Raw genomic sequence first — 27,460 nt, forward strand, 5'->3', positions numbered from 1 at the left:
ATATAATTGAGAAATACATTATACTTTATGAAATTATTTTTGCCTTAGCATTCTTCCAAAGTTCATTTCCTTTGGCTTTGTTCTTTTGACCAAAGCCCATTCTAGAATCGGACACTAAGCAACTCCTATTCTGGGTGAGAGCCCTTTGCCATCATCACTTATAGATTAATTTTTGTGTCAGTTCTCGTCCATTTAAAAAAACCTTTGATGAATCTTAAATGAAGACCAGCCTGTCTCTGCTAACCACAACCTCCTTGGCAATTTCTTTTTTATTATATAGATATTTTTCCTTTCTCCTCATAACTTTTTTTTAATAATTATGTAAGTCATTTTGTTTACTGCTAAAAATTTTAAATATGCATAAAGTTAGAAGAGGAAAATAACATTCAGAGATGAAGCTCTGTTAACATTGGGTGTATTTTTCATACCAATATACTGTCTATTGTTTGACTCTCTCCTTTGCTGTGGTTATTTCAAATATTTTCTCCTTGTCTTAACTTTTGCCCTTAAATTTTAGTTCCAATTTTTTAAATATAGTTTTCTCTTCTGTGCACTAAAATCTGTTCTATTTGTTTCACTATTTCTATGCTTAGAAATTACTTTCTCACATAGAGTGCACATACTTACCAATTTTAGTCTTATTTTTTAAGGTTTTAGTTTTTATAGTTAACTCTGTAGTATGTATGTAACTTAATTTTCTGAATTTATTAATTTTCCAGCAGTCAGTATTCTTGAAATTATACTCAATTGTGTCCATTCTTTCCACTGACTTGCAGTATTTCACTACAGAAATATTTAAGTCTTTTATAGATTAGTACCTGTTTATAAGTTATTCTATATGTTTATGTGATTGTTTATATTATACTAGGATAATACAGTTAGTTATTGTAGATTGTCAAATATTTCATATAGGCAATTCTCCTATTTCTTTTTTCTTTCAGATTTTATTAGCTGTTTTAACATGTTTTATGTTTGATAAACTTTGGCCTAATTATATCAAGATTCACATGATCATTTTGGGATTTTGATATTGCTTTATTACTATATATTGATTTTGAAATAATGGACATATACATGAAATATCTATTATTCATATTATAATGTTTATATATATTTATTCAGTCTTCCTAAAAATATGCTATATCTCACAGAACTTTCCTGTTACTTATTTATCTTACAGATCCCATGTGTTTTGGATGAAGTTACTTCTAGGTAAGTTTTTTTATTGTTGCTACAGTAAAAGTTAGCTTTATTTCTTTTTTTTTCTTTTTTTTTTTGAGACGGAGTTTCGCTCTTGTTACCCAGGCTGGAGTGCAATGGCGCGATCTCGGCTCACCACAACCTCCGCCTCCTGGGTTCAGGCAATTCTCCTGCCTCAGCCTCCTGAGTAGCTGGGATTACAGGCACGCGCCACCATGCCCAGCTAATTTTTTGTATTTTTAGTAGAGACGGGGTTTCACCATGTTGACCAGGATGGTCTCGATCTCTCGACCATGTGATCCACCCGCCTCGGCCTCCCAAAGTGCTGGGATTACAGGCTTGAGCCACCGCGCCCGGCAGCTTTATTTCTTTATTTTTCCATTTAATATTTGAATTCACTATAGCTTGTTGATTGAAAAAATATTTAAAACATACTTGGTTTATTTCAATATGTATGTGTATGTGTATGTGTGTATATATATATATATATTTACAAAACAAAACAAGTGATATAAGCAGTAGACTTTATTCAGAGGAAGAAGTCAGTGCAGGGTCCCATAGTTGACTAAAGGTATAAGAAAGATAAAGTATTTAAAAATCAACAGAAAAGATAGGACTATTTGTGAAAATTCAGGGCAAACAAATATAGAGATGAGCAAGGTGTATTCAGGCTCAGCGAACAAAGCACCTAACTTTGTAAACTCTTGGAGAGAGTTGAGGTTAGAAAGTGCTAAGACTGTAGCAAACCTTGGATGCTAGCTAGATAAGGGTGATGATTCAAACAGCATTATAGTCACAGAAGAAGAGACAATCATGGCAGCAAAACACATGTTCTTGAGGAGAAAGTAGTATGCCCAAAGTATCACTTTTGAAAAGTAATCTTTAGGTGATGAAGTGATTTGGATTTTTGTCCCCTCCGAATCTCATGTTGAAGTTTGATCCCCAGTGGGTGGGGCCTAGTAGAAGTGTTTGGGTCGTATCCCTTCCGACGTGTTTGGGTCGTATCCCTTCCGACGTGTTTGGGTCGTATCCCTTCCGACGTGTTTGGGTCGTATCCCTTCCGAAGTGTTTGGGTCGTATTCCTTCCGAATGGTGTAGTGTCGTTCTCCTGTGGTAATGAGTGAGTTCTCATGCTATTAGTTCATGTGAGAGCTTGTTGTTCAGAGTTTGGCATGCTTCCTCCTCTTGCTCCCCCTCTTGCTGTATGACACACTGGCCTCCCTTCCTCTCCTGCCGCAATTGAAAGCTTCTCCAGGTCCTCACAAGAAGCGGAGGCTGGTGCCGTGCTTCTTGCATGGCCTGCAGAACCATAAGCCAAATAAAGTTTTTTTGTTTATATATTACCCAGCTTCATTTATTCCTTTATAGCAACACATACCAAACTGAGACAGGTGATGTTTAGGTTTGGTATATTAGTCTGTTTGAGCTATCATTACAAAATGCCAGAGACTACGTGACTTAAACAACAGAAATTTATTTTCTCGTGATTCTGGAGGCTAGAACTCCATGATCCAAGTGCCTGCAGATGTGATTCCTAGTGAGGGCTCTCTTTCTGGCTTGGAGATGGCTGCTTTCTTACTATGTGCTCAAATGACCTCTTGTTTGTGCTTGTGGAGAGCAAGTGAGCACTCTGCGCTCTCTCTCTCTCTCTTTCTCTCTCTCTCTCTTTCTCTCTCTCTCTTTTGTGGGCAGGGGATGGATGGCGCTTCACTCTTGTTGCGCAGAGTGGAATGCAATGGCCCAGTCTTGGCTCACTGCAACCTCCACCTTCTGGGGTCAAGTGATTCTCCTGCCTCCGCCTCCCAATTAGGTAGGATTACAGACGCCTGCCACCACGCCCGGATAATTTTTGGATTTTTAGTAGAGATGGGGTTTCGCCATGTTGACCAGGCTGATCTTCAACTCCCAACCTCAGGTGATCCACCTGCCTCAGCATCCCAAAGTGGTGGGATTACAGGCGTGAGTCACGTACCCAGTCTGCTCTCTCTCTTATAAGGACACCAGCCCTATAGGATTAGGTCACCATCTTCATGGCCTCATTTAACCTTAATTATTTCTCACACATTCTTTCTCCAAATGTAGTCACGTTACAATGAGGGTTAAGGCATCATCAACATTTGATTTTGGGGGAGACTCAAACATTAGCTCCACAACTTTTGATTTGCAAAAGGGAGAGTCTAGAAAGATACTGGCTAGATTGACAGCAATGAGGAGATAGGGAATTAAGGGAAATGTTGAAGAAGGATATGGAAAAAAAGATCATCACAGTTAACTGTTGAATTATTTTGGGAAGCCAGAAGAAGGAATTCAATTTTTAGGCTTTGTTTTGAATACATCACTGTGAATATGCTTATTAATTCATCTCACCTGGAACTCATTTTCCCTGGAGGGACTGTGAGATGACATTATAAAAACTACCCACTGGGTAGATTTCAGTTATAACCTGCTTGGATGCTTTTTATTCATTATATCATACCAACTGTTTGCACTCATATTGTACACATCAGAGTATAAAGTTTAGAGAATGGTCCTATGTTCTACTTAAAATGATTTTTATAACTTTCAGGAGAGTATTCTCTATTTGTATATACTTTAATAGTTGAACATGATAACCCTTTTGGCATCAGTAACTTAGAACTGTCTTGAAAAGAATAAAAGATGTTCACAATAGCAAAGACTTGGAACCAACCCAAATGCCAATCAGTGATAGACTGGATAAAGAAAATGTGGCACATATACACGGTGGAATACTATGCAGCCACAAAAAAGGATGAGTTCATGTCCTTTGCAGGGACATGGATGAAACTGGCAACAATTATGCTCAGCAAACTGACACAAGAACAGAAAACCAAATACCACATGTTCTCACTCATAAGTGGGTGTTGAACAATGAGAGCACATGGACACAGGAAGGGGAACATCACACACTGGGGCCTGTTAGAGGGTGGGAGAGCTAGGGGAGGGATAGCAGGGAGTGGAGGGATTGGGGAGAGATAACATTAGGAGAAATACCTAATGTAGGTGACAGGCGGATGGATGCAGCAGAAAACCACCGTGGCATGTATGTAACAATCCTGCATAATCTGCACATGTACCCCAGATCTTAAAGTATAATAATAATAATAATAATAATAATAATAGAATAGGAGGCTGAGTTTGGGTTGGTTGGGCTTTACTGAACTCGGGAAAGATAATATTGATGTTGTAAACATTGTTTTAAATATTATAGAAGCCTTAGAATAGAATCAAGGGGAAATTTTTTGATAAGGGTAAGACAGGATTTTCATGAAAATGGGAGATCATTCATTTTAAAGTTCTCTATAATCCAAGGACTAGAAAACTTTGTCTATAAAGGCACACACAGTAAATAGTTTAGGTTTTACTAGCCATAACATCTCTTCCAAATTCCTCAACTGTGCCATTGTAGTGCAAAAATAGCCATAGACAATATGTAAATTAATGAGTATGGCTGTGTTTTAATAAGATGTTATTTACAAAAATAGGCTTTGGATTGGCTTTGGCTCAAGGACTATAATTTCCTGACCAGTGGTCTTACCGGTTATGCAGAGTATTTTATAAATTCAGTCACTATTGGGATCACACATTGAGTTAGATGAATGCTTTGAAAGATTAAAGTCCTGAGAAAATTTAGGTAGTTTATTTTTCAATAACCTAAGAACTTTCTTCTACTATATTATTAGATGCTTGGCACCTTGAAGGTACAGATTGGGGTGGTATATGAACTTGAGAAATTATCCAAATATTGTTTTGGTCACCTCTTTTTTTTTAGATTATTTTTCAAGTTGACAAATAAAAATTTAATATATTTATGGTGTACAACATGGTGTTTTGGTGTGTGGTTAAATTTCAGAAATCGTACTTTTTTCTTTTTCTTTCTTTCTTTTTTTTTTTTTTTGAGATGGTGTCTCACTCCATTACCAGGCTGGAGTGCGGTGGCACGATCGATCTCAGCTCACTGCAATCTCCGCCTCTTGGGTTCAGGTGATTCTTCTGCCTCAGTCTCCCAAGTAGCAGGGACTACAGGCTCACGCTACCATGCCCAGCTATTTTCTGTATTTTTAGTAGAGACAAGGTTTCACCATGTTGGCCAGGATGGTCTCGATCTCTTGACTTCCTGATCTGCCCACCTCAGCCATTCAAAGTGCTGGGATCACAGATGTGAGCCACCATGCTCAGCCTAATCACACTTCTTTTTGACATCAGCAGCTAATCAGTAACCAAGTGGACTTATTTAAATTTAACTTATATTTTACTAATCTCAAATGCTTGTGTCTTTAAGATAACCTTCTCAAATCCGCTAATTAGAAAGAATACCTCCCTATTTGGCATTATATTTGCCCCATAACTATTTATGACATTAAAGGATCATTGTGACATAGAGGTTATGAACATGGGTTTTGGTTTTATGATGTTCTGCAAGTTACTTGAACCTCTATGGACTTCACTTTCATCAACTATCAAATGGTGGTAATAGCTCCCATCTCGTAAGAGTTTTGTGATAAAGGCATGAGTTAATACACGTAAGTAAAACATTTAGAACAGTGATGACACATAGTAGCTGCTTAATAGAGTATCATCATTAGAGTTTTCCTATTATACTATAAGTTCTTTGAAGGCAAGGGCTATATTTTGCTCTTTGACTTTAAGGCAATTTTCATGGAGGATACTAATATTCAACACATGGTGGTTAATATTATTACTGTTATTGTCATTGTTTGGTACACTTTTTGTTAAATCAAATAGCCTACATTCCCCCTTAATTCTTCGCAGAAGTTGTTAGCTTGTGGTAGAGTTCACAGTGTAAAGAGAAACAAGGTAAGAAAAGGAACATTTAAATAAATCTTACAAATTAGCTCAATTACCCATGAGCATTTCCCAAGAATAGTTTAAGAATCTATGAGGAAGGAAGAGTATCCACCTAAGCCATCTCAAGGTCTTCGTGGCTCAATATATTTGTTGGCATTGCTGCTTTTCATTTTTCTCAGTCTAATGAGCAGAGTAATAGCTGTATTTAGTCTGACTTGAGTCAAAATGTGTGAGAAAGGAAATTTATTATATAGTCTCAATATCTACTAATGCCTTTTTCCTGTCCCATGATGCTGGTATTCCTGCTACTGGACCATCTTGATTACTATCTCTGATACTTATTAACTTTAATTCTGAGCTGATTTCATAGCCCCTGGTAATTTCTTAATGAAATTACCGAGGTTCTTCACTTTTTCTTTTTCTCCCTGTAACATTCAGATTCAGTTTTTTCCCTCAGTTTGTGTTAAATTTCACTCTGTATTTGCATTAGTGCCTCAAACTTCACCTGATATAGATGTCTTTGTCAAGGCTTAAAGATTATTCACAGCTTTTTATTTGTTCTCAAGTATCAATGTTTTTTTCTTTTTCATTGGACTATTTCTTTATTAGAAAAACTTCCTTGGACTATTCCTAGGAAATTATAACAGTCTGAGCAATTAGGAGACTCCAGAGCTTTTAAAAAGCTGGTTGGTCAAGAATCCCAGGAATTCTGTAATAGGCAATCTTAGTACTGATTTTTCTTAAAATGTGCACATACTCCCTTGGGTTTATTATTCACGGTTTTATAAAAATAAATATTTCTACTTTGAGTGCTAAACTTAGAAGTGACCTTTGAATAAACAGTGATGTTCTACAGCTCAGTTTATTTTCTTGTCAAGGTCTTTAATAGTTCTTTTTGTGTGCGTGCGTGTGAGTGCAATTCACTATAATTGAGACTGTCAGGATCCTTTCGTAAAGTCATCAGTGTTTAGAACGTACCTTGAAGTGATAAGATAAAAGAGAAAAGGGACTTCGTATGTGTTATTTTTCATGTAGTATGTAGATTTTTTAAATTAAATCAAATGCATATCACACACAGCCTTATGAATGCTATTGACCTTTCTCTGGTCTTTCTTTTCTTTTCTTTCTTTCTTTTTTTTTTTTTTTTTGAGACGGAGTTTCGCTCTTGTTACCCAGGCTGGAGTGCACCGGCGCGATCTCAGCTCACCACAACCCCCACCTCCTCGGTTCAAGCAATTCTCCTGACTCAGCTTTCCAAGTAGCTGGGACTACAGGTGTGCGCCACCATGCCCAGATAATTTTTTTTTTTTTTTTTAGTAGAGACGGGGGTTCACCATGTTGACCAGGATGGTCTTGATACCTTGACCTCGTGATCCACCCGCCTTGGCCTCCGAAAGTACTGGGATTATAGGCGTGAGCCACCGTGCCCGGCCTTCTTTTGCTTTTCATGTAGGCAACTATGGTTCTATTATTTAATTAATAGGAAACTGAGCAGGTTACTTTGCTTCTCTGAGTCTTACTGTCATTTGTCTGCAAAGTAAGAATAATGACATTGGGCTGGGTGTGGTGGCTCACGCCTGTAATCCAAGCACTTTGGAGGCCAAGACGGGCGGATCGCCTGAGGTCGGGAGTTCAAGACCAGCCAGGCCAACATGGTGAAACCCGGTCTTTAAAAAAAAAAAAAAAAAAAAAAAGATTTAAAAAGAAAAAAAAAAAGAAAGAATAATGACATCAGAAGTGCCAAGTGGGCCAGGTGCTGTGGCTCATGCATATCATAATCCCAGCACTTTGGGAGACTGAGGTGGGCGGATCACGAGGTCAGGAGATCAAGACCATCCTGGTCAACATGGTGAACCCGAGTCTCTACTAAAAACACAAAAATTAGCGGGGCATGGTGGAGCATGCCTGTAGTCCCAGCTACTCAGGAGGCTGAGGCAGGAGAATTGCTTGAACCCAGGAGGCGGAGGTTGCAGTAAGCCGAGATTGTGCCATTGCACTCCAGCCTGGGTAACAAGAGGGAAACTCCGTCTCAAAAAAAAGAAAAAAAAGTGCCAAGCGGCTTTTGTTGCATAACAACCACAGCATATCCAAGGCTTATAAGAATACACATTTATTCTAGCTTACAAGTCAGCAGGTCAGCTGGGGTGAATCTAGTCTGGGCTCTGCTGGGCTTGTCTTCAGGCTCTAGGTTGTGTCCAGGTCTGCTCCACATGTCCCTCATTCTTCTGGGCCAGTTTTCTGGGACATGTTCTTTTGTGGCAGTGGCAAAAGCCCGACTATACAAGCATATTCCAAGTCTTTGCTTTCATCATGTCTGCTAATAACCCATAGATCAAACCAAGTCACAAACTTCTAAATCAATGGGCAAGGAAGTGTTCCTTCTACAACCTGGGATGGGTTAGTAGCAAGACTCCTTTTGATTTTGACCTACTGCGCATTCCATAACCTTCTGCTAAGAAAAGCTGTATACAATGCTTTTTAGCAACTGTTGACTTAGAGTAATGAGGTGTCATTGTACTTTATTATAGTGGGAGGCTAAAAATCAGGAGTATCTATTACAGTTTAGGATGTTTAAACTACTCCTTGGCTTAGCATAAGACTTTAAATTCAAGGAGAAAGCAAACTAAGGAAAGAGGATTATGCTTGAGCAGTCTTCATGATAAAATATTAGTAATTAGTTTGAACAAAATCCCATAATAGTTTTTTTTTTCTTTTTGCAATTTGCAGGAAACCAACTGGCAGATAGATAAAAAAAATTACTTTACTCAGGGTAATTAGCAAGAGATTATAAGGTTCTGCCTATGTTCTCTCAAGAGTACAAAGATCATGCCCTGCTTTTCGAAGAACTTTATTCTGCTCAATACCTAATCCACCTAAAATAACTGCAAGATCTGACAGCAACCTCACCACAAACATTGAACCACACTGAATACCTGGGAGACCACAACAACAATGCTTATTTAATGATGAGAGGGAGGAGGAAAGAAGAAACAGTGTTTTCCTTTTCTTTCATTATTAATTTATTTTGCTACATTTCTTAGCCCTCAGTTTGCGTTTTTCTTCATGTAGGTATCACACAGTTCCTAAGAATTAAGAACTACATGTTTATGTAATATTATCTAGGACTATGAACGAAAATATTATTGTGTCTTTAAGTCTAGAGCATTTCAATTAATTTCTAATCAAAGATGAGTCAGGAAAAAAGTTCACATAATGTTTTGATTGAAGGACACTGAGACCTTTGAGCATAATACTGAGCCACCATTCCTGGCCTGTCTCTTTTTTAACGTATAAAATCCTGAGAATAGTTATGTCATGACTTAATTTTTGAATTCTCAGTTATGGAACTTATTTTTTCAGTAGAATGATTTTTTTCTAAGTGTTTATTATGTTTTCATTTTTATAGACAGTCATATTTGGAAAATTTTTGTAACTTATTCTGGATATTTGTAGACACAAAGTTTGCTTCCATTCCATCTTGATTATCAAATGCTCTATGTTATGTACATGCTGATTTGCTTTTTTATTTAATGAGAATCAGAAGTGTTTGATTCCCAACATATGAAACCATTTGAGAAAGAAGAAATGTCTAATAGGATTGTGGAGCCCTGAATATGCTCAACCTGACATTTCACAGAGTGGGTGTGAAAGCAGAGCATGATTCCCCACCAGATAGACACAGTTTTGTTTAGGGATTAAGACCTGAATTCAAGTTCAAGCTCTGTCACTTTGTTTGTGTTTTGTAAACTACATGGGTAAGTTATTTGATATTACTAAGACACAATTTTTTCATCTGCAAAATTTACCCAATGACATTACCTATATTATCAGGTTGTTGTGGGCAGCATCAATGGGATAATGTACATAAAATTATATGGAGTTAATATGCAGTAAACTTTATTTTTAAAAAAATTTACATATATATATATATATATGTATTTTATTGCACTTTAGGTTCTGGGGTACATGTGCAGATGATGCAGGATTGTTGCACAGGTACCTACACAGCAATGTGCTTTGCTGCCTCCATTTCCCCCTCACCTATATCTGGCATTTCTCCCCATGTTATCCCTCCCCAACCTCCCACCCCCTGCTGTCCCTCCTCTATTCTCCCACAACAGACCCCAGTGTGTGATGCTCCCCTCCCCATGTCCATGTGTTTTCATTGTTCAACACCCACCTAAGAGTGAGAACATGCGGAGTTTGATTTTCTGTTCTTGTGTCAATTTGCTGAAAATGATGGTTTCCAGATTCATCCATGTCCCTACAAAGGACACAAACTCATCATTTTTTATGGCTGCATAGTATTTCATGGTGTATATGTGACACATTCTCCTTGTCCAGTCTATTGTTGATGGGCATTTGGGTTGGATCCAAGTCTTTGCTATTGTAAACAGGGCCGCAATGACCATACGAGTGCATGTGTCTTTATAATAGAACGATTTATAAACCTTTGGATATATACCCAGTAATGGGTTTGCTAGGTCAAATGGAATTTCTATTTCTAGGTCCTTGAGGAATCGCCACACTGTCTTCCACAATGGTTGAGCAAATTTGCACTCCCACCAACAGTGTAAAAATGTTCCTATTTTCTACATCTTTTCCAGCATCTATTGCCTCCAGATTTTTTAATGATCATCATTCTAACTGACATGAAATGGTATCTCAATGTGGTTTCGATTTGCATTTCTCTAATGACCAGTGATGATGAGCATTTTTTCGTTTGTTGGCCTCACATATGTCTTCTTTTGAAAAGTGTCTGTTCATGTCCTTCGCCCACTTTCGAATGGATTTGTTTGTTTATTTCTTGTAAATCTGTTTGAGTTCTTAATAGATTCTGGATATTAGCCCCTTGTCAGATGGGTAGATTGCAAATTTTTTTCCCATTCTGTTGGTTGCAGGTTCACTGTAATGATTGTTTCTTTTGCTGTACAGAAACTCTGGAGTTTAATTAGATCCCATTTGTCTCTTTTGTCTTTTGTTGTCAATGCTTTTCATATTTTAGTCATGAAGTCCTTGCCTATGCTTATGTCCTGAATGGTTTTTCCTAGGTTTTGTTTTAGGGTTTTTATGGGGTTAGATCTAATTTTAAGTCTTTAATCCATCTGGAGTTAATTTTAGTGTAAGGTGTCAGGAAGGGATCCAGTTTCTGCTTTCTGCACTTGGCTAGCCAGTTTTGCCAACACCATTTATTAAACAGGGAAGTCTTTCCCCATTGCTTGTTTTTTTCATGTTTGTCAAAGATCAGATGGTTATAGATGTGTGGCATTGACTCCAAGGCCTCTGTTCTGCTGCATTATTCTCTATCTCTGTTTTGGTACCAGTACCATGCTGTTTTGGTTACTGTAGCCTTGTAGTATAGTTTGAAGTCAGGTAGCATGAGGCCTCCTGCTTTGTTCTTTTTACTTAGAATTGTCTGGCTATGCAGGCTCTCTTTTGGTTCCAAATGAATTAAAGTGTGTGTGTGTGTGTGTTTTTTTCCAGTTCTGTGAAGAGGGTCATAGGTAGCTTGATGGGGATAGTGTTGAATCTATAAATTACTTTGGGCAGTACGGTCATTTTCACAATATTGATTCTTCTTAACCATAAGCATGGAATGTTTTTCCATCTGTTTGTGTCCTGTCTTATTTCTTTTCTCCTCTCTTATTTTCCTTGAGCAAGGTTCTCCTTGAAGAAGTCCTTGTTAGTTGTATTCCTAGCTATTTTACTCTCTTCGAAGCAATTGTGAATGGCAGTTGGTTCTTGATTTGGCTCTCTTTGAGTCTGTTATTGATGTATAGGAACGATTATGATTTTGTATCCTGGGACTTTGCTGAAGTTGCTTATCAGTTTCAGGAGATTTGGGGCTGAGATGATGGGGTCTTCTAAATATGCAATCATGTTGTCTGCAAATAGAGACAATTTGACTTCCTCCTTTCCTAATTGGATGTCCTTTGTTTCTTTTCTTGCCTGATTGCTCTGGCTAGAACATTCAATATTATATTGAATAGGAGTGGTAAGAGAGGGCATCATTGTCTAGTGCCAGATTTCAAAAGGAATGCTTCCAGTTTTTGCCCATTCATTATGATATTGGCTGTGGGTTTGTTGTAAATAGCTTTTATTATTTTGGGATACATTCCATTGACACCTAGTTTATTGAGAGTTTTTAGTATAAAGTGCTGTTGAATTTTGTCAAAGGCCTTCTCTGCATCTATTGAGATAATCGTGGTTTTTGTCTTTGGTTCTGTTTATGTGGTGGATTACATTTACAGACTTGCATATGTTCAACTAGCCTTGCATCCTCAAGATGAAGCCAACTTGATTGTGATGGATAAGCTTTTTGACGTGCTGTTGCAATTGGTTTGCCAGTATTTTATTGAAGATTTTTGCATCAATATTCGTCATGGATATTGGCCTGAAGTTTTCTTTTTTTGTTGAGTCTCTGCCAGGTTTTGGTATCAGGATGATGTTGGTCTCATAAAATGATTTGGGAAGGATTCTCTCTTTTTGGATTGTTTGGAATAGTTTCAGAAGGAGTGGTACCAGCTCCTCTTTATATGTCTGCTAGAATTTGGCTGTGAACCCATTTGGACCTGGGCTTTTTTTAGTTGATAGGCTATTAATTGCTACCTCAGCTTCAGCCCTTGTTATTGTTGTATTCCGGGTTTTGACTCCTTCCTGGTTTAGGCTTGGGAAGGTGCAGGTGTCCAGGAATGTATCCATATCTTCCAAGTTTACTGGTTTATGTGTATAGATTTGTTTGTAGTAATCTCTGATGGTAGTTTGTATTTCTGTGGAATCAGAGGGGATATCCCCTTTATTGTTTTGTATTCTATCTATTTGATTATTCTCTTTTCTTTTTTATTAACATGTCAAATGGTCTATTTTGTTGATCTTTTTAAAAAACCAGCTCCTGCATTTATTGATTTTTTTAAGGTTTTTTTGGGTCGCCATCTCTTTCATTTCTCCTCTGATCTTTGTTATTTCTTGTCTTCTGCTAGCTTTTGAGTTTTTTTGATCTTGCTCCTATATCTCTTTCAATTTGATGATAGAGTGTTGATTTTAGGTCTTTCCTTGGTTCTCATGTGGGCATTTATTGCTATAAATTTACCTCTAGACACTGCTTTAAATACATCCCAGAGACTCTGATATGTTGTGTTTTCATTTCCGTTGGTTTCAAAGAGCATGTTTATTTCTGCCTTCATTTCATTGTTTATCCAGTGGTCATTCAGGAGCAGGTTGTTCAGTTTCCATGAAGTTGTGCAGTTCCTAATGAGTTTCTTAATCCTGAGTTCTAATTTGCTTACACTGTAGTCCGAGAGACTGTTTGTTATCATTTCCATTCTTCTGCATTTGCTGAGGAATGATTTACTTCCAATTATGTGGTCAATTTTAGAGTAGGTGTGATGTGGTGCTGAGAAGAATGTTTATTCTGTGGATTTGGGGTTGAGAGTTCTGTAGATCTCTATTAGGTTTGCTTGGTCCAGATCTGAGTTCAAGTGCTGGATATCCTTGTTAATTTTCTGTCTCATTGATCTGTCTAATATTGACAGTGGAGTGTTTAAGTCTCCCACCATTATTGTGTGGGAGTCTGAGTGTCTTTGTTGGTTGTTAAGAACTTGCTTTACGTATCTGGGTGCTCCTGTATTGGGTGCATATATATTTAGGATCGTTAGCTCTTCTTGTTGCATGATCCTTTTACCATTATGTAATGCCCTTCTTTGTCTCTTTAGACCTTTGTCGCTTGAAAGTCTATTTTATCAGAGACTAGGATTGCTACTCCTGATTTTTTTTCTCTCCATTTGCTTGGTAAATCTTCCTCCATCCCTTTATTTTGAGCCTATGTGTGTCCTTGCATGTGAGATGGGTTTCCCGGATACAGCAAACTGATGGGTTTTGACTTTTTATCCGATTTGCCAGTATGTGTCTTTTAATGGGGGCATTTAGTCCATTTATGTTTAAGGTTAATATTGTTATGTGTGAATTTGATCCTGCCATTTTAATGCTAGGTGGTTGTTTTGCCCATTAGTTGATGCAGTTTCTTCATTGTGTTGATGCTCTTTACCATTTGATACCTTTTTGGAGTGGCTGGTACTGGTTGTTTCTTTCTATGTTTAATGTTTCTTTCGCTAGCTATTGTAAGGCAGGCCTGGTGGTGATGAAATCTCTCAGCAACTACTTGTCCATGAAGGATTTTATTTCTCCTTCACTTATGAAGCTTTGTTTGTCTGTATATGAAATTCTAGGTTGAAAGTTCTTTTCTTTAAGGATGTTGAATATTGGCCCCCACTCTCTTCTGGCTTGTAGAGTTTCTGCCTAGCAATCTGCTGTGAGTCTGATGGGCTTCTCTTTGTGGGTAACCCAACCGTTCTCTCTGGCTGCCCTTAGCATTTTTTCCTTCATTTCAACCCTGGTGAATCTGATGACTATGTGCCTTGGGATTGCTATTCTTGAGGAATATCTTTGTGGTGTTCTCTGTATATCCTGGACTTGAATATTGGCCTGCCTTACTAGGTTGGGGAAGTTCTCCTGGAAGATATCCTGAAGAGTGTTTTCCAGCTTGGATTCATTCTCCCCGTCAGATTCAGGTACACCTTTCAAATGTAGAGTAGGTCTTTTCACATAATCCTATATTTCTTGGAGGCTTTGTTCATTTATTTTCACTCTTTTTTCTTTGATCTTGCCTTCTTATTTTATATCATTAAGTTGATCTTCAATCTCTAATATGCTTTCTCCTGCTTGCTCAATTCAGCTATTGAAACTTGTGTATGCTTTGCAAAGTTCTCTTGTTTTGTTTTTCAGCTCCATCAATTTGTTTATGTTCTTCTCTAAGCTGTATATTCTAGTTAGAATTTTGTCAAACCTTTTTTCAAGGTTCTTAGTTTCTTTGCTTTGGGTTAGAACATGTTTATTTTTAGCTCAGATAAGTTTGTTATTACCCACCTTCTGAAGCCTGTTTCTGTCAATTCATCAGACTCATTCTCCATCCAGCTTTGTTCCCTGGCTGGTGAGGAGTTGTGATTCCTTGGAGGAGGAGAGGCGTTCTGGTTTTGGATGTTTTCATCCTTTTTGTGCTCATTTCTTCCCATCTTTGTGAATTTATTTACCTGTGGTCTTTATGCTGGTGACTTTTGGATGGAGTCTCTGAGTGGACACCTTTTTGTTGAAGATGAAGTTACTTCTTTCTGCTTTTTAGTTTTCCTTCTAACAGTCAGGCCCCTCTGCTGTAGGAATGCTGGAGGTCCACTCCAGACCCCACTTGCCTGGAGATCACATGAAGCAGTTGCAGAACAGTAAGGGTTTCTGCCAGTTTCTTCTTCTGTTATCTTCGTCTCAGAAAGATACCCATCAGATGTCTGCCTGAGCTCTCCTTTATGAGGGCTTTCTTTGGATATACAGGGGTCAGGGAGCTGCTTTATGAGACAGTCTGTCTCTTATAGGAGCTCAAGTGCTGACCTGTGAACTCTGTTGTCCCATTCAGAGCTGCTGGGCAGGTACGTTTAAGTCTGCTGCAGCAGAACTTATAACCACCTTTTTTTCCCCAATGCTCTGTTCTGGGAAGGCGGGGCTTTATTTATTTATATGTTCCTGATGTGCTGATGCCTTTTTTCAGAGATGCCCTGCCCAGCCAGACACAGTCTGCCAGCAGAGGCATTGCTGAGCTGTCATGGGCTCTGCCCAGCTTCTATGTGAACTTCCTTGTGGTTTTGTTTATAGAGGTATAGTTAGAACTGCCTCAATAATGGCGGTCTGCCTCAGTAATGGTGGACTGTCTCAGTAATGGCGGATTGCCTCGGTAATGGCAGACTGCCTTGGTAATGGTGGACTCCCTTGGTAATTGCGAACTGCCTTGGTAGTGGTAGACTTCCTTGGTAATGGTGGATGCCCTTCCTCCCACTGAGCTGGACTGTCCCAGATCCAGCTGCACTCGCTGCAAAACTCTCAATCTAGAGTGTTTCAGATTCCTGATCTTTGTGGGGTGGAACCTGACAAGCCAGATCACCTGGCTCCCTGTTTCAGCCCCCTTTTTATCAGTTGAATAGGCGGCTCTGTCTCCCAGGTGTTCCAGGCACCAGTTGAAATGGCTGCCCAGATTTGAGTGAGTTTTTATGTGGAGACCCGGTGTTCCAGCTGAAACAGCTGTGCTGGAAACTCATGGCACTTTTCAGCCCAGGAATCTCCTGGTCTGTGGGCAATAATAACTCATTTGGAAATGCAGCGATCACTCACCCTCTGCGCTGTTCTTGCTGGGAACTGCACTCCAGAGCTGTTCCTATTCAGCCATCCTGGATCGCCCTTCTAGTATTGTTCTTTTTTCTTTCTGTAGTCCCAGTTACTCAGGAGGCTGAGGCAAGAGAATCTATTGAACCTGGGAGGTGGAGGTTGCAGTGAGTTGAGATCATGCCCTGCACTCCAGCCTGGATGACAGAGAGACTCCATCTCAAAAGGCACACATTTTATTATTAATAGATAAGAATAAGAGGTATTGGCATATACTGTACTGAAAATCAAATGCTGTGGTGATGAAGGGAAAGGAAGAGGTCAATAATCTAAAAAAATACAAATTAAAAAAAAAAAACCCTGGCATACATGGCTAGAAACAGAAACAATATTGTCATAGTCAAACAAAGAAATTGATGTTGAACACTTTTACCTTTTAAAAGTTAGAGTTGAGATTGGATTCTTTAGTCATTGTATTTGTGAGGGTTCTCCAGAGGGACAGGACCAATATGATAGATATACATATGAAAGAGAGTTTATTAAGGAGTATTGACTCACACAGTAACAAGGTGAAGTCCCACACAACAGGTTGTCTGCAAGCTGAGGAGCAAGGAAGCGAGTCCGAATCCTAGAATCTCAAAAGCAGGGAAACCGACAGTGCAGCCTTCGGTCTGTGGTTGAAGACCCAGGAGCCCCTGGCAAGCCACTGGTGTAGGTCTAAAAGTCCAAAACCTGAAGCTTGGAGTCCAGTGTTCAAGGTCAGGCAACATCCAGCATGGGCAAAAGATGGAGGCTAGAAGACTTAGCTAGTCCAGTCTTTCCATGTTTCTCATCCTGCTTTTATCCTAACCACACTGCCAACTGATTAGATGGTGCCCACTCAGATTGAGGATGGGTCTGCCTTTCCTAGGCCACTGGCTCAAAAGTTAATGTCCTTTGACAACACCTCATACACACATCCAGGAACAACACTTTGTATCCTTCAATCCAATCAAATTGACACTCATTATTAATCATTACAGTCATTAAAGTAAATTGATTATGTTTCTATGTTAAATCCATGAGCCACAGTGTAAAACAGTAAAGTTAAATTTTGCATTGGGTGCTCATGGTCATAAATATGGCAACAATAAAAACTGGGGACTACTAGAGGAGGAAGAAGGGAAGAGTTGCAAAAAAACAAACCTGCACATGTACTCCCTGAATCTAGAATAAAAGTTGAAATTATTTTAAATCTATCTATAATTTAAAAAGTAAAATTTTGGCTTTTTAAAAACTTTTATTTTAGATTCAGGGATATATTTGAAAGTTTATTATATGGGAAACTCATGTCACAGGGGTTTATTGTACAGATTATTTCATCACCCAGGTACTAAGCCTAGTACCCAATAGTTATTATTTTCTGATCCACTCCCTCCTCCTTCCCTCTACCCTTATGTAGACCCAAGTGTCTATTGTTTTCTTGTGTTCATAAGTTCTCATCATTTAGCTCCCACTTATAAGTGAGAACATGTGGTGTTTGATTTTCTGTTTCTGCATTGGTTTGCTGAGGATAATAGCCTCCAACTCCATCCATATTTCCACAAAGACATGATCTTATTCTCTTTTATGGCTGTATAGTATTCCATGGTGTATACGTACCACATTTTCTTTCTCCAATCTGTTATTGCTAGACATTTAGGTTGAGTCCATGTCTTTGCTATTGTGAATGGTGCTGCAGTGAACATTAACATACATGTGTCTTTATGGTAAGATGATTTATGTTCCTTTCAGTATATACCCAGTAATGAGATGGCTGTGTCGAATGGTAGTTCTGCTTTTAGCTCTTTGAGCAATCACTATATTGTTTCCCATAATGGTTGAACTAATTTACACTCCCACCAACAGTGTATGTGTTCCCTTTTCCCTGCAACCTTTCCAGCATTTTATATTTTGACTTAATAGTAGCCCTGTTACTGGAGTGAGATGGTATCTCATTGTGGTTTTTATTTCATTTCTCTAATGATTAGTAATATTGAACTTTTTTTCACATGCTTGTTGGCCACCTCTGTGCCTTCTTCTGAAAACTATCTGTTCATGTTCTTTGCCCACTTTTTAATGGTGTATTAATCTGTTTTCAAACTGCTATAAAGAACTATCTGAGACCGGGGCCAGACATGGTGGCTCTCTCCTATAATCCCAGCACTTTGGGAGTCTGAGGTGGGTAGATTGCTTGAGGTCAGCAGTTCAAGACCAGCCTGGCCAACATGGTGAAACTCCATCTCTACTAAAAATATAAAAATTAGCCAGGTGTGATGGTGCTCACCTGTGTAACCCCAGCTACTGAGGAAGCTGTGGCATAAGAATTGCTTGAACCCAGGAGGCATAGGTTGCAGTGAGCTGAGATTATGCCACTGCACTACAGCCTGGTTGACAGAGTGAGACTCTGTCTCTAAAAATACATAAATAACTACCTGAGTCTGGGTAATTTATGAAGAAAAAGGGCTTAATTGACTCATATTTCCATGGGCTGTACTGGACGCATAACTGGAAGGCCTCAGGAAACTTACACTCATGATAAAAGGTGAAGGGGAAGCAAGCGCCTTCTTCCCATGACAGCAGGAGAGAGAGAGAACAAAGGGGGAAGTAACACATACACATTTAAACCATCAGATCTCAGGATAACTCACTCACTGTTATGATACCAGCAAGGTGGAAATCTGCCCCTATGATTCAGTCACCTCCCACCAGGCCTCTCCCCTGAGAAGCAGGGATTACAATTCTAGATGAGATTTGGGTGGGGACAGAATTAGATCCCACTTGTTAATTTTTGCTTTTATTGCAAGTGCTTTTGGTGTCTTTGTCATGAAATCTTTGCTTGTTCCTATGCCCAGGATGGTATTGCCTAAGTTGTCTTCCAGGGAGTGTATAATTTTGGGTTTTATGTTTAAGTCGTTAATCTATCTTGAGTTGATTTTTGTATATGGTATAATGAAGGGTCCCAACTTCAATCTTCTGCATATGGCTAGCCAGTTATTCCAGCATACTGGAATAACAAAAGACTTATTGAATAGGGAATCTTTTCCCCATTGCTTATTTTTGTCAGCTTTTTTGAAAATTAGGTGGTCATAGATGTTTGGTCCTGTTTCTGGGCTCTCTATTCTGTTCCATTGGTTTATGTGCCTTTTGTATCAGTACCATTCTGTTTTAGTTACTGTAGCCCTGTAGTATAGTTTTAAGTCAGGTAACATGATGCCTCAAGTTTTGTTCTTTTTGCCTTAGCTATTCATGCTCTTTTTTGGTTCCATATGAATTTTAAAATAGTTTTTTTTCTGGTTCTGTGAAGAATGTCATTGGTAGTTTGATTGGAAAAGCACTGAATCTGTACATTGCTTTGGAAAGTATATTCTGTTGTTTTTGGGTGGAGAGTTCTGTAAAGGTCTATAAGATCCACTTGATTCAATGTTGAGTTCAGGTCCTAAATATCTTTTTAAATTTTATTCCTCAATGATCAGTCTAATACTGTAACTGATGTGTTGGAGTTTCCCACTATTATTTTGTGGGAATCTTGGTCTCTTTTTAGGTCTCTAAGAACTTGTGTTATAAATCTGGGTGATCTGGTGTTGAGTGCATATATGTTTAAGATAGTTAGGTCTTCTTACTGAATTGAACTCTTTACCGTTATATAATTCTTTTTCTGTCTTTTCTTTTATCTTTGTTAGTTTAAAGTCTGTCTTGTCTGAAATTAGCATTTCAACCCCTGCTTTTTTCTGTTTCCATTTGCTTGGTAGATTTTCCCCCCTCTCTTTGTTTTGAACCTGTGGGTGTCATTATGTGTTAGATGGATCTCTTGAAGACAGCATACCATTAGGTGTTGCTTTTTTTATTCAGCTTGTCACTCTGTACCTTTTAGGTAGGCCATTTAGCTCATTTACATTCAATGTTAATATTGATATGTGTGGATTTTATCCTGCTATTGTTCTGTTAGCTGGTTATTATGTTGGCTTGTTTGTGTGACTGCTTTATAGTGGCACTGGTTTGTGTTTTTAAGTGTGTTTTCATATTATCTGTTAGTGGTCTTTCCTTTCTATAATTAGTGCTTCTTTCAAGATCTCTTAAAAGGCAGGTCTGGTGGTAACAAACTCCATCAACATTTGCTTGAACATCTGAAAAGAATTTCCTTTTCCTTCACTTAGGAAGCTTAGTTTGGCTGGATATGAAATTCTTAACTGAAGATTTTTTTTCTTTAAGAATGTTGAATATAGGCCCCTAACCTTTTCCATCTTACAGGGTTTTAGCTGAGAGATCTGCTATTAGCCTGATAGAGTTCCTTTTGAGAGCTGTGGGCTGAGTAAATGAGCCTAACACCTTTTTGAATCCCACAAAGGAATCATGGAAACTAACCTGTTTTACCAAGACTCCACATAGCTCTGTGTGTCAAACTAAAGGCTCTGGTGGAGTGGGTTCATGAGGAATCTCCTGATCTGAGAGTTACAAAGATCCATGGGAGAAGTGTGAGTTTCCACGGTTTTTAATTCACTTACCACTTCCCTGGGCAGGGAAGGTTCCCCTGGCTCTGTTTTGCTCCTGGGTTGGCCATCATCCTGCCTTGCTTTTCTCCATTCACCATGGGTTGAACTGTTGCCTTGATTAGTCCCAATGTCTGTACCTGGATATTTCAGTTGAAGGTGTTGTATTACTTTTTTCACTCCTCTTTGTGAGAGCAGCATACACTAGGTGCTTCTAGTAAGCCATTTTGGCCAACCTCCCACCCCCCCGCCCCCCCCCCTTTTTTTTTGAGTTGAAGTCTCGCTCTTGTCAGCCAGGTTGGAGTACAAAGGCATAATCTTGGCTCACTGCAACCTCTGCCTCCTGGACTCAAGTGATTCTCCTGCCTCAGCCTCCTGAGTAGCTGCCACCAGACCTGGCTAATTTTTGTATTTTTAGTAGAGACAGGGTTTCACCATGTTGGCCAGGATGATCTTGAATTTCTGACCTCAAGTGATCCACCTGCCTCAGCTTCCCAAAGTGCTGGGATTATAGGCATCATGAGCCACTGCACTTGCCCCCCAACCATTGTTTTTTATTTATTCAGAAATTTTGGTAGATTGATTGCATTATAGACCTCATTTTTTTCATACTTTTCTGTATCCATACCATATGGTAGTGCTCACCCACACTGACTCAGGGCTTGGTCTCGGGGATGGCTATCTGGGATGGTCTTGGCTGAGCAATTAGGCTTTCCTTTATGCTTCTTGCATTCTCCAACATTCTAGCCCAACATGTTCTCATGGTGGAGGCAGGGGGTTCAAAAGAGAATGCAGAAATGCACAAGGCCTTTTCAAGTCTCTGCTTCCATCAGATTTGTTATTGTTTAATTGGAAGCCCTTTTATTTTTTATGCATGGCATTTTCCTGGAAATAATTTGGTATAATAGAACTTTAGAACACAGATTCTATTTTTCTATGGGAATAATGCTTCTGACTTTTCATCTTCCACTTGATATTCAACTCATTGATTGTGTATCATTCATTTGAAATCCATTTCCAGTGGATCCTCAATTTAACCTGATTAAACATGCCCTTTACAATCTGACCCTCTCCTATTTCACCACTGTCATCTGTCACTACTCATTTTACATTCTACATTCTAGCCACCTATTATTGACAACAATTCCCCAGGCACGCAATGCTCTTCCTCATCGCTCGGCCTATTTATATACTGTTTCACTTCTCTGGAAAACTTATTGCTCCTCCAAAGCCCAATTTAAATACTCTCTCCCACTGTTCTCTTATTTTCCCAGGGGCTGGTTGCCCCTTTTGTGCCCTTCATTGTAGTTCAAATAAACTTGTATTATAATAATTATTGTATTTGTGTTATTTATTATAATTGTATAAATATAAATACAATTATTTATGTCTGTCTCCAAAATTAGTTAGTATATGAAACCCTAATGAGGTTTTTAATCACCATTTTATTTCATCCCAAATAGCAAGGACAATGCTTCTTGTTGAAACTATATTTGTTAAAATATGACTCAGAATTCAGTGAAAAAAATGAATAATTAAGACACTGTTTTAAAAGTTAAGATATAGGCCGGGTGCGGTGGCTCAAGCCTGTAATCCCAGCACTTTGGGAGGCCGGGGCGGGTGGATCAAGAGGTCGAGAGATCGAGCCCATCCTAGTCAACATGGTGAAACCCCGTCTCTACTAAAATTACAAAAAAAAAATTAGCTGGGCATGGTGGTGCGTGCCTGTAATCCCAGCTACTCAGGAGGCTGAGGCAGGAGAATTGCTTGAACCCAGGAGTTGGAGGTTGCGGTGAGCTGAGATCGTGCCATTGCACTTCAGCCTGGGTAACAAGAGCGAAACTCCGTCTCAGAGAAAAAAAAAAAAAGTTAAGATACAAGAATTATAAGCTTCCATTTAATTGAAATGTGAAAGATTTAGAACAAGAAGAAAAATTAAAGATCATTTCGGCAATCATTATTTTATATATGAGGAATCAGTTTAGCATTATTTCTTTAGTTAAACTGATTTGATGCTCAACATTAGAGCCTTCATGCTATGGCCTATTTGGTTCCTCTCCTGCTTACTGGGATCTGAGCCTTGAGGCTATATTTCCAGAATCCACCAAGTTTTTATTTTTATGTTTTGAAGTTTCTTTTTTAAATTATACTTTAAGTTCTGGGATACATATGCAGAACGTGCAGGTTCGTTACATAGGTATACATGTGTCGTGGTGGTTTGCTGCACCCATCAACCCATCATCTACACTAGGTATTTCTCTTAATGCTATCCCTCTCCTTGCCCGCCAACAGGCCCCAGTGTGTGATGTTCCTTTCCTTGTGCCCATATGTTCTCATTGTTCAACTCCCACTTACGAGTGATAACATGTGATGTTTGGTTTTCTGTTCCTGTGTTAGTTTGCTGAGAGTGATGGTTTCTAGCCTCATCCATATCCCTGCAAAGGACATGAATTCATTCTTTTTTATGGCTACATAGTATTCTCAGGACATAAAGACATAAACCTTCCATTCAAACCGTAGAGATGTCTGATGTGATGAGAATTGATAAAGCATTTTATCTGAGGCTTAAAAATGACATATTAACAAACATCTGAATTATTTTGTATAAAAAGAAGAGGTCATTTGTCCTTGCAGAGAGAAAAAATGCAGCTTAGTAGGAGAATAATTTGGGAATCTTTGTAGAAAGAATAAAATTTAAAGCTAAGAAAATAGGTTATGATTTATTAACCTGATCTCCTAATCTTACTTTTCAGAAGTTGCTTTGAATGACTTTTGGCTATTTCAAAATGTGTACCTCAGAAGATTATAATTTACCACCTCTGAAGTTACTCAAATGAATTTGCCACAGGCTCTCAAAGGCAATTCCAAAATAGGAGTTTCAGAAATTATGAGTAATGGAGGTTTTGTGTAGCTTCTCAAAGGAAGAAGCCAGGGCTTACTTATATAGGTCTGACACAAGTTTCAAGAGCTTTTTCTATTTTTTTTAAACAACATATTTAAAATAATCACATAATTTTGTGTTAAAAAGTGAGTTTTTTTGTTGCCCAATTCACAATTTAAAATATGCCCCCATAGTGTAAAATGACAATAGATTGGACAGTCAATGGAAAAAAAAAAGAAATGTGGCATTATAATTAAGGGACAATAAACATGTATATATACATATCACATAGTATCCCAGGTCTGGGAAAATCTTTACCCTCTAGCCCCACTGCCCATTCTTTACTTGAAAGCCTTTTTAAATATTGTTGCAAAGAAATGAGACAATATGTGATGAGACATATCTAGTGACAAAAGTTTAATTTCTTGAGTATCCTTTTAAATCTTAATACAGTCTTAATACAAAGAAATTCCTTCTTTTGAGATGAAATCTGCTTTCTTCTTGCCTCTACCCATTGTTCTCCGCTCAGCTTCCTACCACCCTACCAACCAGATTCTCTCCCTTTGCCACACTCTAACCATCAGAGTTCTGGTGATTACTAAAATGACCACCTTTCTTCTTTAGATTAATCATTTCCATTCCTTTAATGTCTTTATACAAAATGATCTCAAGCCACTTCATTCAGGATGTGTTTCCTTAAGGCAATCTCAGGTTCTCTACATTCCTCTCAAATGTGTGTATCCACAAGTATTTTGAAATTGAAAAATGTTCACTACCTTTTTTTTTTATTATATGATGCCATAGTAATGGAATATGATGTATTAGAAGGGCTTCTCATCTGTCTAGGGGAGGATGTTTTTGGTTATTTCTCCTTTTATGTTTGTCTCTCTCCATTGGATTATTAGCTCTCTGAAGGGAACAGTTTTTTTGTTTTTGTTTTTTTTTTTTGGCCATTACTCTCGTATTCCCCATGCCTAGCACAGTGCCTGTGCTGTGTACAGTTAGTATTATATAAACATCCACTGGTTTAACAGATGAATGGATGAATGTTAAGGTCTGTGGCATAATTATGATTTTAATTCAATAGTAAGTGACTTTGACTTTCAGTTGGGCTCGGATACAAACCGGTTCATGATAGTAAATCTCATAATCTGTTTTTTTCCAAGAGCTATAAAATCTAATATGACTTTTTTTTTTTTTTTTACAAAGAAGAAAATACCACATATCGAGAGATCAAAAGGATATATCTTGGAGGATTAGGTGATTTTAACTTGTGAAGTAAACAAGTTATTGATATCCTTTTTTCTCTTGCAGATGTTTTTATTGGTCTGTCACTTTGGAGTGACATAAAGTATGAGATAATCTTTTAGCTAATCTGAAATAGCCTTGATGCCATGTTCTCGATATTTTAATCAATATTATGGATGAGTAAAATTATGAGAGGCTGATCAATGTACAAATAGCATGCATCTGGAACATGCTGTGAGTACACTGGAATCTTAATCACAATTAATCTCACAGGTTGTCAAAATCACACATAATTTCCTCCTTTTTAATCTAATGCCTAGAAAAGACACAAAAATAAGCCATAATTATATAGCCAGACCTGAAAACTCATGGCAGGCCAGAAGCTATGAAGACATCTACAAGATGGGAAGCAGATGGAAAGCTGCATCAGTCAGCTGGGTTTTCACAGTAAGCTCTGAAGACCATTTTAGAAATCATGCGGAGCACCTGTGGGAGAACCGGAGACCCTGGTCCCATAAAATGGCACACAATGAAACAAGTGAAAGAGATTCGAGGCCTAGGAATGGTTTGCTAAAGCTCAAAGGGGAAGCAAATACTATCTTAGACTGCATTAATTGAGTAAGGGAAGTGATAGCCCTGTTTTCCTATTGATGTATGGAGTTCTATATTTTCTATAAGGTGTCATTATTTTAAAAACGTGATTAAAAGCGAATATATCTCAAAGAGTAGCAGCTGAGATGGAGAGAAAATTTTAGATTTTCTCATTTGAGAAAGAACTAAGGAGATTGAAATAATGGTTCTGAACTCAGTGGATACTTTGGTATCATTGGAGAGTTTTGTTTATTTTTAATGCACATATGGACACCCCTCCTCCTATGGATTCTTACTTCTTGGATCTGGAATGAGTAGAGTATATGCATTTTAAAAACATCTTTACAGACGGTTCAAATTTACACCTCTTGCTGAGAATCATCACATTACAAATAGCTTAGAAAATAGTACTAAATAGGATATAATGATTATCTACAAACACAAAAATGCAAAATTTCTATTCACTGAATCCCCTGGGAAAGCCACTTGATCAATTCCATCCTGAAATTTTTTACAATTTCTAAATTAATAGCTAACTAGATGTGGGCCAAGGGAAAAGGCTTTTGGGTAACTAGTGGGCTGGGTTAAGGTTAGGGTTAGGGTTAGTATTAGAATTAGAAGCATTATGTCTTTTTCTCTATATTCTATAACTAGTTGCTAAGAATGAATTTTTTTATCCTCTTTGCAATACCCATTCACCACTCTTCTTGTGCCAGGGTAGCTCAGGCCCCTGGGGGTGATATGGGTCTGAACAAGGACTCAAAATGGGACTAGACCTTAGATTATGCATGGTTTGTAATTTAGCAAAGATACCATACTCAATATCTTCTTTATTTAGAATTGCTCTCTCATTATTGCCACAGCAGCATCAGTTCTGCAAACAGACTTAACCCATTGAGAAGTTAAGTCACTCCTCTGTCCTGCAATCTCAGCCCACTCGGTGTTTGAAAGGTAAGATAATTTTCTGCTTTGAAAAAAGTCTGCAAGATTTCCTTTTCATTAAAAAGAGGTTGAAGTTAATCACCCATGCCCTCAGTTCCTTCACTCTGTCCACTATACTTTACTCTCCAAATTTGGTAGCTCATGGACAAATGGGAAATTATTCTGGTTGTGTTTTTAATGATCTGACCTTGAATATGAGGAAAGGTAATACAGGGAATTTAGAAATTTTTCTCCTAAATAGTGTTATGATTTTCTCACCTAGGGAAAGGGTGGCAGAGATCATATGATGTCTAGCTTAGAATGTGGGTCTATTTTGGCTTAAAACGTACAATGGTTCAAACATAATTTTATTCTAGCATCTCAGACTTACCTAGAAGTTTGTTTCACTTGCTTGAATGTTACCACACATTGTCTTCCTAAATAAGCCAACATAGTCAGGTTCATAGTGGTCTCACAGCCCTGAAAGAAAGGAGCCAGTAAGATCAGACAGGTCTACTTCTCATAGGTAGAGCAGAGGCAATGTTGGGAGAGGATGGAGCTGTGATAAGGACATGGAATGGACACCTCACATTTGTGTCTTCAGAAGGTAATCTGGGATTCAAACATACCCTGCCTAGAAGAAAAACACATAGCTAAAAATAAAGTGGGCAGACAACTTGTGCAGACAACTAGTTGGCCAAAGCATGTTTTATGTCCTCTCAGTCAACAGGCCCATCTATCCTAAGGAAGAAGAAATCCCTGAGCACCCACTTTAGAACCAAGAAGATGAGAACAGATAATAAGTATCTGGTTACTTTTATCTTTTCCATTTTTGTCTGCAGCAGACAAATAGGCTCTTCTCCACTGCTCCCCTCCTTTATCTTGGCATTGGTATAAAAGATTTTTATAATGCATGACTTAATTCTTCAGTCTGTAAAACTAACCTCCTATTACTTTTTTTTTTTTTATTGCATTTTAGGTTTTGGGGTACATGTGATGAACATGCAAGATTGTTGCATAGGTACACACATGGCAGTGTGCTTTGCTGCCTTCCGTCCCCTCACCTGTATCTGTCATTTCTCCC

The 27,460-nt window shown here is 38.3% G+C and overlaps 1 long non-coding RNA gene across 2 annotated transcripts in view; it reads left to right on the forward strand.

The window, feature by feature from the left end:
* Nucleotides 1–1,180: 1,180 nt before the first annotated feature.
* The window catches only part of LOC141585514 (uncharacterized), a 174,288-nt gene continuing 148,008 nt past the window's right edge, over nt 1,181–27,460 (forward strand). For both annotated transcript variants that reach the window (XR_012519064.1, XR_012519063.1), the window contains exon 1: nt 1,181–1,212. This is a non-coding gene — a long non-coding RNA (uncharacterized LOC141585514). The remainder of the gene's footprint in view (nt 1,213–27,460) is intronic.

The sequence above is a fragment of the Saimiri boliviensis genome, chromosome 9, assembly GCF_048565385.1.
Source record: "Saimiri boliviensis isolate mSaiBol1 chromosome 9, mSaiBol1.pri, whole genome shotgun sequence".
NCBI lineage: Eukaryota > Metazoa > Chordata > Mammalia > Primates > Cebidae > Saimiri > Saimiri boliviensis.